Raw genomic sequence first — 17182 nt, forward strand, 5'->3', positions numbered from 1 at the left:
GTTATGTGTATTTATTTTTAAAAGATTTTAAAATTTTATTTGAAAAGCAGAATGACAGAGAGAGAGAGAGATATACATAGAGATCGTCCATCTGTTAGTTCACTTCCCAAATAGTCACAACAGCTGGGACTGGGCTGGGCCTAAGCCAGAAGCCAGGAGCTGCATCCTGGACACTCACAGGGGTGGGGGAGCATCTTCCACTGCTCTCCTGGGCACGTTAGCAGGAAGCCGGGTTGGAAGCCGAGAGCTGGGATTTAAACCGACACTCTGATATGGAACACTGATGTCTAAAGTGGCAGCTTAACCCGCTGTGCCACCATGTCTACCCTAGATTACGTACACTTAATGTTTTGGAAGAAAATGTCAAATTGCCTTTCAAATTATAGAACCAATTGACCCTCCTCCTTGTACTGTGGCAATACCAGGTCTTCCTTCGCTTTTGCTAGCTCTTGAGATTATTCAGCTTTGGTAATGTCTCCAGGAAGGTAAGTGGAAATAGTACTTGATTGCTCTTTTGATTTCCTCTTCTCTGTTACTATTGATGTTGAGCACTTTTAAAAGGATTTATTTATTTATTTGAAAGGCAGAGTTACAGAGAGAGAGAGGGTGAGAGAAAGGTCTTCCATCGGCTGGTTTATTCCCTAAATGGCCATAATGGCCAGGGCTGGACCAGACTGGAAACAGGAGCCAGGAGCTTCTTCCAGGTCTCCCATGTGGGTGCAGGGGTCCATGTACTTGGGTCATCTTCTGCTGTTTTCGCAGGTGCATCATCAGGGAGCTGAACTGGAAGTGGAACAGATGGTACTCTAACCAGCACCCGCATGGGATGCTGGCACTGCAGGCTGTAGCTTTAACCTACTGTGCCACAGCGCTGGCCCCAAACACATTGTTGTCTATCTTTATTTGTCATTTTCAAATTTTACTCTTTATTTGTGTCCAAGTTTATTTATCCATTTTCAAATGGACATCTCTTGTGGATTTTTGAAAAACCTGCCCACAAAATCAATTCAAGCAATTCAAATGCAGAATTTTGATGAGTAGCAGCTCCCAGGGAGAGCGTGTTCTCCGTGGCTTCCACTGGGTGTCACTGTGGGCCTGCAGAAGATAGAGTCACTGGGTGAAGGGGAAGGAAGCTCAGACTGAGTCGTAGCTACTGCCTGGCCTTCCTCCTGAATGGTCTTAAAGCACTCAGGAGGTGACATCAGTCACTGGCAAGCCAATCTCTTGTGCATAAATATCTTTGTTGGGTGAGACTTAGATGAGAGTCCAATCAAGCTGTGGGTATTGTGGCACAGCCCTTAAGGCTGCCGCTTTGGGAGTGCTGGGATGGACTCTCACACCTCTCATCCAGCTCTCTGCTAGTTCTCCTCGGAGGCAGCAGAAGATGGCCAAGTGCTTGGACCCCTGCCACCCACGTGGGAGACCCCAGTGGAGTTCCTGGCTCCTGGCTTCAGCCTGGCCCAGCCCTGGCTATTGTGGGCATTTGGAGGAATGAGCCAGCAGATGGAAGATCTCTCTCTCTCTTTCTCTCTGTCACTCTGCCTTTCTAATAAATAAATGAATAAGCAATAAATAAACAAAACTAAAGAAAAGGCAGTTCAGGTGGCAGTGTGGCCCTCTCTAGGCTCCTGAAAAATGCACTTTTCATTTTCAATGAGACTGCTGCCTAGAGGAAGGAAAACCAGCCATGGTCCAAGGCCTTCTGAGCGATGTGCACGGAGCTTGAGCCTCTTGCCTGGTGGATGATGAAATGCCTCCTGCGGGGCCTACAGTGTGCATTTGCGGTTTCGAAAGACCAGGGCACAGCTTGCGATGTGATGTTTCTCTTTCTACCTACAAGCTGTCCATTACAGCCTGCCTGGGCCTGGATTTTGTTCCTTTGATGCTAACTGATGAGGAAACCACTAGGTGACTTATATGTATTAAAACCTGACCATTCATAGGCATTTATATCTGTTTCTGTAAACTGTGTTGACTCTAATGTGTGGTCTATTTCACACCCACTCAGCAAACTCCAGTGTCAAGAAAAGCACCCAACCAGACCCTCAGAATCTTCCTCTGTTCCTTTTTGCAGTGACCCCTCCCCTAGTCCTACCTAAAGTGACCACCATCCTGACTTCACTCCATAGACTGGGTTAGCCTGTCTCTAGCATTGCATCAGTTAGCCCGTCTGGGGTTGCTATATTGATGGGCTCAAATGGTGTGTATGCTTCTGAGTCTGGTCTCCTTCCAATATTAAGTTTGTGAGATTCACCCATGTGGCTGAGAACTGTGATTTCTTTCCAGTGTGCTGTGGTATTCCATTGTGTGGATGTGCAGTGGTCTCTTCTGTTGCTGAGACGTGCTTGGGAAGGTCTCCGTTTTTGGCCGTGGTCAGTAGTACTGCTGTAGATACCCCAGTGCCTGCTCTGGGGAAGGGGGATGCTATTCCTGGGTCCTGGGGAAGCATGCGCTCAGCTGTGGCAGGTGCAGCCAGGTGCTGTGCTCCAGTGACACTGTGTCCGTTGACACGCACACCAGCGCATTGAGAGTCCCAGGTGCTCCCCGACCTCGGAAGCCCTTGGCATTTACCATCTCCTTCCTCTAATCAGAGTGTATCATCAGAACCACAGCCCCAGCTCAATCCTCTTGAAACCACGGCGCTCTGTCCACACATGTGATTCCTGGAGTCCCACTGAGCCCAGAGGGCACACATTGTAGTGGCTAACTGCAGACCATTCTGTGGAGAGTACAGTGTAAGGCCTCTTTGTTTGCTTATTTATGAATTTATGCACAATCAACGGTTATGTGGCTCATGGGTCTGAGGCTGCAGATCCTAAGAGCAAGGTGCTGAGGGCCTGTTTGTTAAGATCCGTTTATTAGCGTGAGGATGTTGTGGTTTCATTTCCCTGCTGACTCGAGGAACCAGAGACCCGGCATTTGAAAAAGAAAGCAGAGGTGAGATGGGGAAAAGAATTACTAGGGCTTTAAACAATCATTTGTTCAAGCAGTGCTATTCAGGAAAACATGTAAGTGAAATTTTATTCTGTTGGGATACTTTTTTTAAAAAAGATTTATTTATTATTTGAAAGAGAGAGAGAGAGAGAGAGAGAAAGAGAAAGAGAGAGAGAGAGAGAGCTTCTTTCTGTTTATTTACTCCTCAAATGTGTGCAACAGCCAGGGCTGAGTCAGACTGAAGCCAGGAGCCAGGAACTTCCTCCTGGTCTCTCACATGAGTGCAGGGTCCAAGCACTGGGGCATCTTCTGCTCTCCCAGGTGCATTATCAGGGAGCTGGATTGGAAGTGGAGCAGCTGGGACTTGAACTGGCACCCACATGGGATGCCAGTGTTGTAGGCAGTGGCTTAACCCCTATGTTACGATGCCAGCCTCGGGATACATTTTTTAAATCATCTATTCCCCCTCTTCCAGATTAGTGGAGAAAAAGAAAATAAACTCAGTATGAGTTTCTTTCTTCCTTAATTTTCAAAATGATACTTTTAAAAAAATTCTAATTATTAAAAATCCATGTCTATTATAAAATTTCAGGTAGTACAGTATAATAGACTCCTGAGAAATGTTTCCCGAAATGTCATGAACAGTGGTGTAATGCAATCACCAGTTGGCTCTCTGCTTTAGGAGGAGGGCAGTGTAGAGGGAGTGGGCAAGGCATAAAAGGTGGGTGACCCTGTCTCAAGCAGCTCCAGGCTGGGAAGCGGAGAGGGAGAGGAAGGGCTCAGCATCCCTGGGATTCTCTTGGTTCTGGTGGACTGGACCAGGCTGGTGAAGTGCATGCCAGCTAACAAGGAGATTCCTAATCCTAGCAGAACAAGATGCTGCTAAACCCAAAATGGTCCCTGGTGCCAGTGCAACCAGACCTGCTCCTGCCGCCAGGTGGCAGCAGAGCCGGATGGTTTTGGACCTGAAAGCTGGCCATAGACTCCCTGCTGTGCTGGGTCTCTACATTTACTGTGTGGTCAACTCAGGCTTGCATTTTGTATACTTGGATGTTGGGATCCCACATATTACACGAGAGCAGGGTTTGAACCTATTAATCAGAACGTGTCGTCAGAAACGTAGCCCCCGCTTTATCCGCATGAAGCCACAGTGCCCTGTCTGCGAGCCCGATTCCAGGAGTCTCACTGAGCCCAGAGGGCACAGGCTTTAGTGGCTGACTCTAGGGAGAGAGCTCTCTAGAGAGAACTGGGGGAGAGGACCAGTGGGACGTTGCCAGCATCCCACGTGCGACGAGCCCTTCCTTGGGTGGGAAAGGGTAGGTGCCAGGAAGGGACTCAGCACGTGTGATGTGAAGCAGAGCCCACCTTCCAGGAGCTTGCATGTCACTGGGGACAGAGGATGGCTGTAGAAAATGCAGCCAGGATGTGGCTTTGTTGCTTCAGTGCTGAGAACGCCGGGGACACTCAGTTGTGAGGGCTGGGGTGTTTTCAAGGCATCTCGGTGACTATGCAGTCCTATGTTTTGGGTACAGCCTGGTGCACACACCCTTGGACCACAAGTGGCCATACAGGGTAGGGTCCACAAAACCCCAGGTTTGGCTGACAGCTGGCTTTTTTGGTTTTGTTTTTTATTTATCAATGGCTCAATCACACTGAAGCAGGCAGCTTCCTTAGTCCCTCCTGGGTTCCTTCAGGACCGTTCCCCTGGATTTGCAGTGTTTCTCAAAGTCCTCAGGAGGCTCTAGGAGCTGTGTCTGTAGCCCCAGTAAACCCAGGTCCTTCTGTAGCTTGACTGAGGCATAGAATGGAACTGTAGAAGCATAGTCCAGACCAAACTGAGACACTAACATGTAAAGTGTTCCTAGAGGAGAATAAACATGGTTTAATCTATGGCTTACGTGCAGTAAGGCTTCCAGAATGTTCTTTCTTTTTAAAAAAGGTTTATTTTACTTATTTGAAAGAGTTACAGAAAGAGGGAGGGAAGGAGGGAGGAAGGGATGGAGGGAGGGAGGGAGGGAAGGGGAGAGAGAGAGGGAGAGAGAGAGATCTTCCATCTACTGGTTTACTCCTCAAAAGGCTGCAATGCCAGGACTGGACCAGGCCGATTGCAGAAACCAGGAGTTTCATCCAGGTCTCCCATGTGGATGCAGGGGCCTAAGCACTTGGGCCATGTTCCGCTGCTTTCCCAGGTGCATTATCAGGGAGCTGGATTGGAAGTGGAGCAACCAGGACTTGAACTGGTGCCCCTGTGGGATGACAGAGTTGTAGACGGCAGCTTTACCCACTATGCCACGACACTTGCCCCCAGAATTCTTTCTTATGCTCCATCTTTGTCTTCCTCACCTTCCTAATGGCTTCTCAAGTGTCTCTCAAAGGTCACCCCCCCCGATGCTGTCCCTCTGGCCAATCTTGGTTCTTCCCCCAGCCTGACTCTTCTCTCTCCAGATGGCCTCAGGATAATGTCCAGCCCTGTCTCCTTCCTTTGGGGTGCCTAGGAGAATGATGGGAATGCAGACTGCAAGCGGACCCTTTCGGTAGTGTCACTGAAGAGAAGTGATGATGCTGACCTAAACTTCCTGAACTGTGATGGCACCGAGGCTGGACCAGAGGTGCCCCAGGATGGAAATGGCTTCTGCGCCGAGTGCCGGTGCAGCTGCCCTCTGAAGTTCTGGGATTGGTCCTCATGGGTTGCTGCTGCCTGATGTACCATGGCTCCTTGAGGCGTCCTAAGCACCGTTTTTTAAGGAAGGAAGAAAAACTGTTGAGGTGCATCTGTCATAGTGCATGGAGGGGCCCGGAGCGTCAGGGGTTCATGCATGCTCGTTTTGGTGTCATTGTGAGCACTGGCGCTGGTCTCTGTGGGGAGCAACCCGGACTAGACTAAGTTACTGGAATTAAGACTTATTCTATGCATCTGCTCTCCCACAATATGGCGCTGAGAAGGGAGAAGCAGCTTCTACACAGCTGCCTCCAGTTCAACCAATAAACTGTAAAACCTGCTCCTGATTGGAGGAGAGCAGCGTACTCGGCGTGTGGGTAGCAGAGTTGGGATTGGTGGAAGAGGACTATAAAGGAGGAGAGAGACAACATGCACCAGGAACATCTAAGGGGAACATCTGAGGGAACACCTGTGCAGCCCCCGAGAGAGCCGGCCGGCGGTGTGCCGCTCCCCTGCGGAAGTGGGGAAAGTGGCCAGGGGGAACTGCCCTTCCACGGAGGTGGAAAGGTCGGCAGCCAACCCGGGAAGAACCAGCAGCAAACCCGGGGAGGGCCGAGCAGACAAAAGAACAGCGCAGGGTCCTGTGTCGCTCCTCCACGAAGACGGGGAGCGACAGGTCTCCCTGAGGTCCTCACTGGAGGGCGAAGTCTGTGAGGAAGCACAGCCTTTTCTCTGTCTTAGCACAGAGCTCCCTACACCACTGTCGAATGGTAAGGACAAAGGGGCTCTGAGGACGCTGCCCACTCAGGGGAATTCCTACTCAGGCCATCGAGAAAGATGCACGGGTACACGGTGGTCAGGTGGCACTCACCATGGGAGAGGGACAGGGCTGGAGAAGGGGGGTGGAGCCAGCTGGGGGTAGGGAGTGACACAGGTTGGTGCATCAGGATGTGGTGAGCAGACCAATTTGACTGCAATCATGGAAGCTGCGAAGGTCAGTGGTGTTTGACCTTGAGTGCGAAGGTAATGGTCATGGGTCCTGTCCTGAGGGCCTCGGGGACCACTGCTGTTCTGTGCATAGATAGGAGGCAGGAGCAAAGCAATTCTTGGCAAGAGAAGTGTCTTCCTGAGGCACATGGCAGCAGCATGAGAGGAGGGGCAGCACCCAGGGCTTGGGGCTGGAAGCTCACCTGGCCTCAGATGTTCACTGTAAGTGTGGTGTGGCTCAGTTTCCTCATCCACGGAATGGGGGTGCTCTGAGTGCTCGCCTCGCAGTTCCAGTAGATTAGGTGGCAGTAAACGTTATGCAATGCTTGGAGCAGTACCTGACTTGTGCTGTCTTCCTGATAACTGTTCACTGCCATTTATGCATCAAATGGACAAAAGGAAGATTATCCCCTTCCTCACCCCCATTATAGTCCTTGTCTCGGGCTGGCGTTGGTTTTCTCCTTTCACTATCTGTTTGTCAGGAGCACTTTCTTGTCCTCATACTCAGAATACAGGCTGTGTTTTCTAACCTCAGCCAAATCAGCAGGAGAAGGGAAATTGCTCCTGGATTTCAGATCTGTTACAGGCATCCCTGTCACTTCCACCTGCACCAGTGAGGGGGCGCCCACCACACACAGCTTCGGCCTGAAGCTTGGTTCCTTCTCTCCTGAGCATTTATTTTCTCTACCACTGTCTGTGTTTTCTCAGGCTTCCGACACAAAATACCACAGGCTGGGGCTTAAACGACAGAAACGTCACTTATCACAGGCTGGGGGCTACAAGCCCAGGATGAAGGGCTCAGTAGGGTTGATGTCTGCCGAGCCCACCCTGCTTGTGGTGACAGCCTTCTCGTGGTGTGGCACCATGTGCACTCCTTCTCACAGTGTGACCTTGTGTGTACTCATTCTATGGCCCCGTAGCACGCTTTCTCATGGTGTGACCCCGTGTGCACTCCTTCTCACGGTGTGACCCCATGTGCACTCCTTCTCATGGTGTGGCCCCATGTCCACTCCTTCTCACGGTGTGACCCCGTGTGCACTCCTTCTCACGGTGTGGCCCCGTGTGCACTCCTTCTCACGGTGTGGCCCCATGTGCACTCCTTCTCATGGTGTGGCCCCGTGTCCACTCCTTCTCACGGTGTGACCCCATGTGCACTCCTTCTCACAGTGTGACCTCGTGTGTACTCCTTCTCAGTGTGACCCCGTGTGCACTCCTTCTCACGGTGTGACCCCGTGTGTACTCCTTCTCACGGTGTGGCCCCGTGTGCACTCCTTCTCACGGTGTGACTCGTGTGTACTCCTTCTCACGGTGTGACCCCATGTGTACTCCTTCTCACGGTGTGACACCATGTGCACTCCTCATGGTGTGACTCCGTGTGCACTCCTTCTCACAGTGTGACCTCGTGTGTACTCATTCTCGTGGTGTGGCCCCGTAGCACGCTTTCTCACAGTGTGACTCATGTGCACTCCTTCTCACAGTGTGACCCCGTGTGTACTCCTCAAAGTGTGACCCCATGTGCACTCCTTCTCACAATGTGACTCGTGTGCACTCCTTCTCACGGTGTGACCCCGTGTGCACTCCTTCTCATGGTGTGGCCCCGTGTGCACTCCTTCTCACGGTGTGACCCTGTGTGTATTCCTTCTCATGGTGTGGCCCCGTGTGTACTCATTCTCATGGTGTGGCCCCGTGTGCACTCCTTCTCACAGTGTGGCCCTGTGTACACTCCTTCTCATGGTGTGACCCCGTGTGCACTCCTTCTCATGGTGTGACCCTGTGTGCACTCCTTCTCATGGTGTGACCCTGTGTGCACTCCTTCTCATGGTGTGACCTTGTGTGCACTCCTTCTCACAGTGTGACCCTGTGTACACTCCTTCTCACGGTGTGACCCTGTGTGTACTCCTTCTCACGGTGTGACCCCGTGTGCACTCCTTCTCACGGTGTGACCCCGTGTGCACTCCTTCTCACGGTGTGACCCCGTGTGCACTCCTTCTCACGGTGTGACCCCGTGTGCACTCCTTCTCACGGTGTGACCCCGTGTGCACTCCTTCTCACGGTGTGACCCCGTGTGCACTCCTTCTCATGGTGTGACCCCGTGTGCACTCCTTCTCACGGTGTGACCCTGTGTACACTCCTTTTCACGGTGTGGCCCCATGGGTACTCCTTCTCAGTGTGACCCCGTGTGCACTCCTTCTCATGGTGTGACCCTGCGTGTACTCCTTCTCACGGTGTGCCCTGTGTGCACTCCTTCTCACGGTGTGACCCCGTGTGCACTCCTTCTCACGGTGTGCCCTGTGTGCACTCCTTCTCACGGTGTGACCCTGTGTACACTCCTTTTCACGGTGTGGCCCCATGGGTACTCCTTCTCATGGTGTGACTCCGTGTTTACTCCTTCTCACAGTGTGACCTTGTGTGCACTCCTTCTCACGGTGTGACCCTGTGTGCACTCCTTCTCATGGTATGACCTTGTGTGCACTCCTTCTCACGGTGTGACCCTGTGTGCACTCCTTCTCACGGTGTGGCCCCATGGGTACTCCTTCTCATGGTGTGACTCGTGTGCACTCCTTCTCACAGTGTGACCTTGTGTGCATGCCTTCTCATGGTGTGCACACCTCCATGTTGCTCCATCTTCTGTTAAGCACACCATGCCTACTGGATTGCTACCCCACCTTGATGACTTCAACCTTTTTTTTTTTTAAAGACTTATTTATTTATTTGAAAGTCAGAGTTACACAGAGAGAGGAGAGGCAGAGAAAGAGAGAGAGAGAGAGAGAGAGAGAGAGAGAGAGGTCTTCCATCTGGTGGTTCACTCCTCCACAATGGCTGGAGCTGCGCTGATCCGAAGCCAGGAGCCAGGAGCTTCTTCTGGGTCTCCCATGTGGGTGCAGGGGCCCAAGGACTTGGGTCATCTTCTACTGCTTTCCCAGGCCATAGCAGAGAGCTGGACAGGAAGTGGAGCAGCCAGGTCTCGAACCGGCGCCCATATGGGATGCTGATGCTTCAAGCCAGGGCATTAATCCACTGCACCACAGCGCTGGCCCCGACTTCTTTAACCTTAATTTCCTCTTCAAAGGCCCCAATTCCACACAAAGTCCCAGTGGGGCTAGGGCTTCAAAAGATGAATTTTGGAGTGGGTAGGGACAATTCAGTCCACAATAAGCATTCATTTTTTGCGCCTTCTATCCTGGGGGCTTTGTAATCATTTGTGTGCTCACCGAGAGTAACTGAGGTCATTGCAAGAGATTAGGTAATTATTGGACAGGTCAGCTCGCTCCCTCCCATCATGGTTGGCAGAGTCTGTTTCCCTGCCCCCTGACTTTGCTTAGGGAGGTTGGCAGATGTGAGCAGAGCCACGCTTCTGTGGCTGGGGTCCCCATCTTCTGTGCACCTTTCTCAAGGAGCAGAGCATACTGGGGCAGCTATACGTGCGTGGAGGGTGAGATGCCCGTGGCTCAGGCCTGACCCATGCTGCAGCCTGCAACCAAGCCCAGCAAGGGTGAGAGACAAAGGCTTCTCCTTGGGTGTCCCTGAGTTTGGGAGTGGTTTGTCTTGCAGCAGTATTAGGATTCCAGCTGCCTAACGTAATCCGAAGTACTTACTTTATTCTTACCTTGTGCCAGAACCAGAGCTTAACCAATTCTGTGCAGTGTCTCATTTGATCTCCGTAAGATCCCTGGGATGTAGTCCCACTTAGATGACGAAATGGAGACTCTGAGAGGTGAAGTGGCATGTGAGGGCAATGCAGCGCCATTCTAGTGCCCATGCCATGTGCCCTCTACGTGAGCCTTAGGAGAACAGAGCAGTCACTTGTTTTTCCCCAGGCTGAGACTGGACTTTGCAGGCTCTGCCTTACCTTTTAGTGAATTTCTCTACAAGGTAGAGAGCTACCATTTGTAGCATCTTTCCAAACTGCTCTGGGTTGGGGCGTGCAAATCTGGTGGCTCCTTTTAAATTATCCGGATCAAGCTCCATAGGATGGTGTTCATTCTGGGAGGCCACAGCCTGCCAGCTTTGTCTATGGTGTGAGCTTGTTTGCTCTCAGGGGTGAGTCTTGGTCCTCAGCAGTTCCCTCACGCTTGTTTCCTGTTCCTTGCCGACCCAGCAGACCGCACAGCACTTCTGTGTCTCTGGTCCATGCCACTGCTTCTCTCTTGCCCTTTTCCTACCTGTTTGGTGACTCTTGGTTTGGGGGCATATGGTCGAACCGATTCATAGAAGATTTTGAGAATCACAAGTGTGGTGATTAAAGGACAGTGCAATTAACTTCTGCCGACTAATTGAAAGCCTTCATTTAGAAGGAGCAGTCAAGTGCCTCCTCGCTTCAATGGTGTTCCTCACATAAAACAGCTCTCATGAAAAGATTCTCGGATGTGCAGCAGGCTTTGGGAAAAGAAGGAAGTTGACACTCTCTCTCTCTCTCTCTCTCTCTGTCTCTGTCTCTGTCTCTCTCTCCCCCCTCTCCTATCCCTGGAGTTACACCACTTCCTGCTGGCCGGGCATCTACTGCTGCCTTTTCCGGAGCTGCATGGGAGATGATAAGCTGCACTCCTCTCTGCCTAGGCCCAGTGGGTAGGACTTTCTACCCGCAGGCTCCAGGGCTGCTCACATGACTCAGGCCTGTCCAATCAAATGACCGTTCTTCCTGATCGCAGGAAGTGGCTGGTTCCAGGTTAGCAGGATTCTTCAAGGCACCCATGAAACGCAGTCTGCAACTTCTGCTGGAATTCAGAGCAGAAAACTCCGTTTCAACTGGGAATGCGGAGCTGCTAGGGCAACTGCCTGGACCTCCTGCCCCTGGAAAGGGAAAACACACGCCTGAGAACAAAGCCAGCACCTGTGAAAGCAGGGTCAAGGGGTCGATGACTCTGGGACCACTTGGGGGCCCGGATCCCTCTCTGCCTGAACGAGCCTCTGTGCATGGACTTTGCAGTTGTGTGTGCCGTGTGCTTAATGTTCCTGCTTCCCCTCCTAGCCCAGACTGGGTTTCTCTTCCTTTTTTTTTTTTTTTTTTTTGACAGACAGAGTTAGACAGTGAGAGAGAGAGAAAGGTCTTCCTTCCATTGGTTCACCCCCCAAATGGCCACTACAGCTGGCGCACTGCGCCGATCTGAAACCAGGAGCCAGGTGCTTCCTCCTGGTCTCCCATGCGGGTGCAGGGCCCAAGCACTTGGGCTATCCTCCACTGCCCTCCCGGACCACAGCAGAGAGCTGGACTGGAAGAGGAGCACCGGGACAGAATCCGGTGCCTCAACTGGGACTAGAACCTGGGGTACCGGGACTAGAACCTGGGGTACCGGGACTAGAACCTGGGGTACCGGTGCTGCAGGCGGAGGATTAGCCTAGTGAGCTGCAGTGCTGGCCCCCAGATTGGGTTTCAGTTCCCATAGGTGAAGAGCAATCACAGACCAGAGGGTCGACTTTGAGTAACGACAAGGAACAGACTGTCACCATCACCAGAGGGTGCATGGTGAGGCCCAGCCCTTGAGCGGAGGACAGGCGGGTCTAGGAATGTGCAGGGCACAGACGGGTGCCGCGGGGCTTCCCGGCAGGCCTCAGCAATGCCTACAGCGATTCACCCTTCACGAGGCGTCACTGAGGGCAGCGGCAAGGACACACTGTCCTGGACATTCCTTCCTGGACTCTGCACCGTGACCTGCGACAGGACCTTGTGCAGTGGAAGTCAGTCCCATTCCCTCCAGGGGTTATGCCGTGGTGCTTTCTGGACCTCGGAATTCACCTACCCGTACCCCCCCCCCCCCCGTGTAAAATGGACATGGTGGCACTTTCACTCTGTGCTTAGCTCCGTGTTTGGTACTGAGCAACGTTGGCTGCCCATCCTAGTACTAACTGCTGTGTTTAATGGAGATTCGGGATAGTCAGCAGTGATGTAGTTACAGCATGAGGAGTTTTTAGTAAAGAGAGAGTTAGTTCCATCAGTATGCTTCTGTTAACCCCTTGCTCACTCAGACTCCTAACAAGGGAGCTCAGTTCACATTCTGGGATGATCATGACAATCAGCAAGTGCTCACTGAATCCCAGCCCTGGCCCAGAGCTTCAGCTTTGGAGCTGCGGCTGAGAATGGTTCTAGTTTCCACCAGGGGGCGCCAGCTGCAAAGAGACCATTTCAGCGGGTGGCCACAGGGATTCTTGAGGCCAGGAGCACGTGGGTGATGCAAAAACTGAGGGCTAAGAGCAGCCGGCCAGCCGTCCGCAGCCCATTTCCTGCAGGCTAACTTGGAACTTCAGCTGCCGATCCAGATTTTGGTTTAGTCTTTGCCAGAACCCCACATGGGAGATACGGTTATTTTCTCCGTTTCACAGTAAGAGCAGGGGCTGTGTAATGTTTTTGAGGTGACGGCCAGCAAGTGACAGGTGAGACTGACGAAAGGTGAGCTGTCTCGGTAGCCTGACCACTGGGCTGTGTGGTCGTGGGTGTCTTGGAAGCCTGACCACTGGGCTGTGTGGTCGTGGGTGTCTTGGTAGCCTGACCACTGGGCTGTGTGGTCGTGGGTGTCTCGGAAGCCTGACCACTGGGCTGTGTGGTCGTGGGTGTCTCGGAAGCCTGACCACTGGGCTATGTGGTCGTGGGTGTCTCGGAAGCCTGACCACTGGGCTATGTGGTCGTGGGTGTCTTGGAAGCCTGACCACTGGGCTGTGTGGTCGTGGGTGTCTCGGAAGCCTGACCACTGGGGTACGTATTCTTCGGTGTCTCGGTAGCCTGACCACTGGGCTATGTGGTCGTGGGTGTCTCGGTAGCCTGACCACTGGGCTGTGTGGTCGTGGGTGTCTCGGTAGCCTGACCACTGGGCTATGTGGTCGTGGGTGTCTCGGAAGCCTGACCACTGGGGTACGTATTCTTCGGTGTCTCGGTAGCCTGACCACTGGGCTGTTGGTCGTGGGTGTCTCGGAAGCCTGACCACTGGGCTGTGTGGTCGTGGGTGTCTCGGAAGCCTGACCACTGGGGTACGTATTCTTCGGTGTCTCGGTAGCCTGACCACTGGGCTGTGTGGTCATCGTGTTTCCCTGCTTCAGCCTCTGCTTCCCGAGACGGCTGATTTCTTCTGGCAGGATGCATGCACGCTGTCCTCGCAAGGCAGTAAAAGAAAGTTCTCAACTGTTTCCTGGTTCCCCTCTCATAGTGGCTGACAATTGGATGAGCAAAGGCACCTTCAACTCAGGAGGTAAGTTAGTGAAATTCTTAGGTTCGCAGGATTCAGGGCCAGACTGCCTGAGTTCAAATTCCAGCCTCCCTGCTTGTACCCAATATGACTCTGCCCTACTTTCTCCATCTCTCTAAGCCTCAACTTACTGATCTGTAAAGTGGAGCTCCTAAACACAACTACAAGGGTCCTTCAAAAAGTTCATGGGCAAATAGAATGAAAAGATAAGTTAACTTTGCTGTAAAACATGTTTTAAATCCATCCCTAGGTTTTTCATAATCTGCATTTTCTGTGAACTTTTTGGAGACTCCTTTGAAATCTACAGAGGGCGTGAAGGGCATTGAATGAAGTAGTGGATCTTGTTTGACATACAACAAATGCTCAGTTGCGGTGGTTAGCTCTTTTTTTTCCTTTAAATATTTATTTATTTGAAAGTCAGAGTTGGCATGAGAGAGAGAGAGAGTGAGATAGATAGATCGATCTTCCTTCTGCTAGGTCATTCTCCAAATGAGCATAACAGGGGCTGGGCCAGGGTGAAGCCAGGAGCCAGAGATTCCTTTTGCATCTCCTACATGGGTAGTAGGGGCCCATGCAGCTGGGCCGTCTTCCTCTGCCTTCCCGGGTGCATTAGCAGGGAGCTGGATCTAAAGTGGAGCAGCTGGGATCGGAACTGGAGCTCCAGTATGGGGTGCTGGTGTTGCAAGCTGCAGCGTAACCTGCTGGGCCGTATGCCTACCCACAGGAGAGGTTAGTTCTGATCTTGGTCACAGCTCCCTCTCTCTACCTCCCTACGAGTGGGTCGGAGGGACCCAGGTACCCCCCACACTGTGGAGTCTCCGTCATCACTTCCTTTCACTTTTATCCTTTTCCTGTTCTCTTTGACAAGCAGGGAAATAACACTTTAATTTTAAAATTAGCATTTACCTTTGCCTCTCTACCTGGGCCCTGCTTCGTGGTCGAGGTTGCTTGGTGTTTATCTGAGAGATAAACACGATATTGGACTGCTGTTGAGCGCCAGTTGTGAGGTAGCCAGGAAAACAGCACTAAGGAAAGCAAACACAGCCATAACCTTTTCTTCTCTCTGCCGCTCGTGCTGCCGGAAAGGAGCACACGGCTTTCCTTTTCCATAGCTCACTTGTAAGTGGGAGGAGCAGGCAATGAGTATCACAGGGCTGACGGGTTTCTAGGGAGCCCAGGAGGGCGAGGAGGAGGCTGTGAGCCGGTGAGCAGTGTCTGAGTGACCTCAGATCTGGGACCACCTGGCCCCTGTGCAGCCCTGGCGTGCAGTGGCTCCCAGCCACCCTGACTGGGAAAGCTTGGGCTCTAAGCCTCCTCCATGGCTGGGGTGGTTTTCTCTTGGGAAAGCTGCATGCACCGTGAGTGAGGTGGTAGACGTGGGGTGTGCTGGCTCCCAGGGTGCGTGTCCAGATGCGGAGACTGATGACATCTAGAGTGGGCTGGATGCTTGGAAGGGTCCATGCATGTGAAAGAGCATGGTGCAAGGGGTCTTTTTCCCCACACTTTACAGACACCCTGTATGATCAGAGTTCCCTGATGGACCTCGTTTCTCCTTGTGTTCATAAGCAGCTTGACGTCGTTCTCGGAAACAACACTGGCACTTGGCAAGTGCTCCGTTTGTCCCTGGCATGATTTAAAATCCTTCCTGTGCATTACCTTGTCTGATTCCCTCAGGGAATCTTTCCCCACTTTGCAGAGAGCAGGAAACTGAACTGGGGTCATCTGGCTCCGGACAGTGCAGCCCTGACCACCCTGCAGTGCTGCCTCTCAGTGGGAGTTCCACATCTGCACAATGGGTGCACTATACCATCTCTGTGCTTGGGCTGATGTGAGGATTGAATACCCAATTACACACGTGAACGCGGGGGTCAGGCATGACCCATGAGAGCTCTGTAGCCTGCGGGCTGCTGGGTCCAGGGCTGGTCCCCTCCCCCGAGCTGCCAGGTCATGACTTGAGTACAGTGTCGGGGAGGGGACGCTCTCCTGTCCCTGGGTGGTCCCTGTGGCTCTAGGGTGCTCCCAGGTCCTTTCTGTGGAGGGAGGCCTGCTTGAGATTGAGGTAAGAAGGCGGATAATGCAGGTGGGGTGGGGATTATTCCTGATGACATCATTGGAACCCCTGGAGTCTGCCATCCTTGGCATAATCACTTGTTTGAAAACAACCCCCTATTTTATACTTAATGTCATTTCTGCAGGATTTTTGCCTCTTGAAACTGAAATTTCATGGCTTCCATATGCATATCACAGGTTGTGGCCATGAAGAGCAAAGGTGATTGATGGGCACAGTGACCTTAGCCGCACATTTACCTGTTGCTCTCAGTTCTGATTTCTTGACCTTGGTGTTATTGCCATTTTACACGGAACGGTTCTGTCTTGGGGGGCACCCTGTCCTGGGCAATCATAGGAATGTAGCAGTGCCTCTGGGCTGCCACCACCACGGCCCAGCTGTGAGAAGAGGAAATGTCCCCAGACACTGCCGGTGTTTCCCAGGCGACAACATGGTCCTCGTGTCCAGGAGCACCGGTCTGGATTGATCTAGAGCAGGTTTCTCCTGCAGCTCATTTCTTGGACCTTGTTTTTTTCGGTAGGAGTTGGGAAAATTCTTGGGAGCAAAACTTGAGATCTTTGAGAGCTTTGGCACCAGGCAGCTGTGAACAATGACGGTACAGGCTGCGAGAGAGAGTGAGGGAAGTCTCCGTATCGATTGGGCATGGCCCCGAGGGCAACAAGTGCTCCGTGTTTGGGAGCATTTGCGATGAGCAACGGATTAGGCCACTGAAAGGTTGAGTCATTTAGCTCTAAGGCTGTCAAGTGCTTCCTGGTGAGGGCCCTTGATCTCTGGTTACAGAACATGTCACCAAGTGGCAGCCGTCAGCCCAGCCACCTGGCACAGCTGCTCACGGCTTTGGTGGGGCTGCAGCCGGAGCACAGATGGGGATAGCATTCGGTGAGATCCCAGATCCGCTGCCTTTCCCAGACAGTTTACATCTAAATCACCCCATAATTAATCTCACAGTACGTGTGCTTCCTGCTCTTTGCCCAGTAACTCCTGCTCAGCCAAAATGGCACCTCCTCAGGGAGGCCTTTCCTGATAGCCCACTCCTACCAGGAAGCTAAGACCCCATGTATGACAGACATATCTAGAACTCTGTACCACACCCCCCAGGATCCTTCCAGCTGTTCTGGGGCCCTCTGCCCTGTGGGCTCTCCAGGATGCTCCCTACCTCCCCCTGGCCTGCTGCCCTGGAGGCCTGTGGACTGCTGGAGCCATTCTGTCCGTGTCTCCCAGGCTGGTCTTGTGTCAAGGGCTGACCACATGGGTGTGTGAGGGCCTGGCTCACTGGCCAGGGCCGGGATGTCTGAGGCATGCTTTGATTCTCAGGTCCATTCTGGCTCAGGTGAAGCTGCGGTCTGCGTGATGGTGTGG

Source organism: Oryctolagus cuniculus, chromosome 11 (assembly GCF_964237555.1).
Source record: "Oryctolagus cuniculus chromosome 11, mOryCun1.1, whole genome shotgun sequence".
Classification (NCBI taxonomy): Eukaryota; Metazoa; Chordata; class Mammalia; order Lagomorpha; family Leporidae; genus Oryctolagus; species Oryctolagus cuniculus.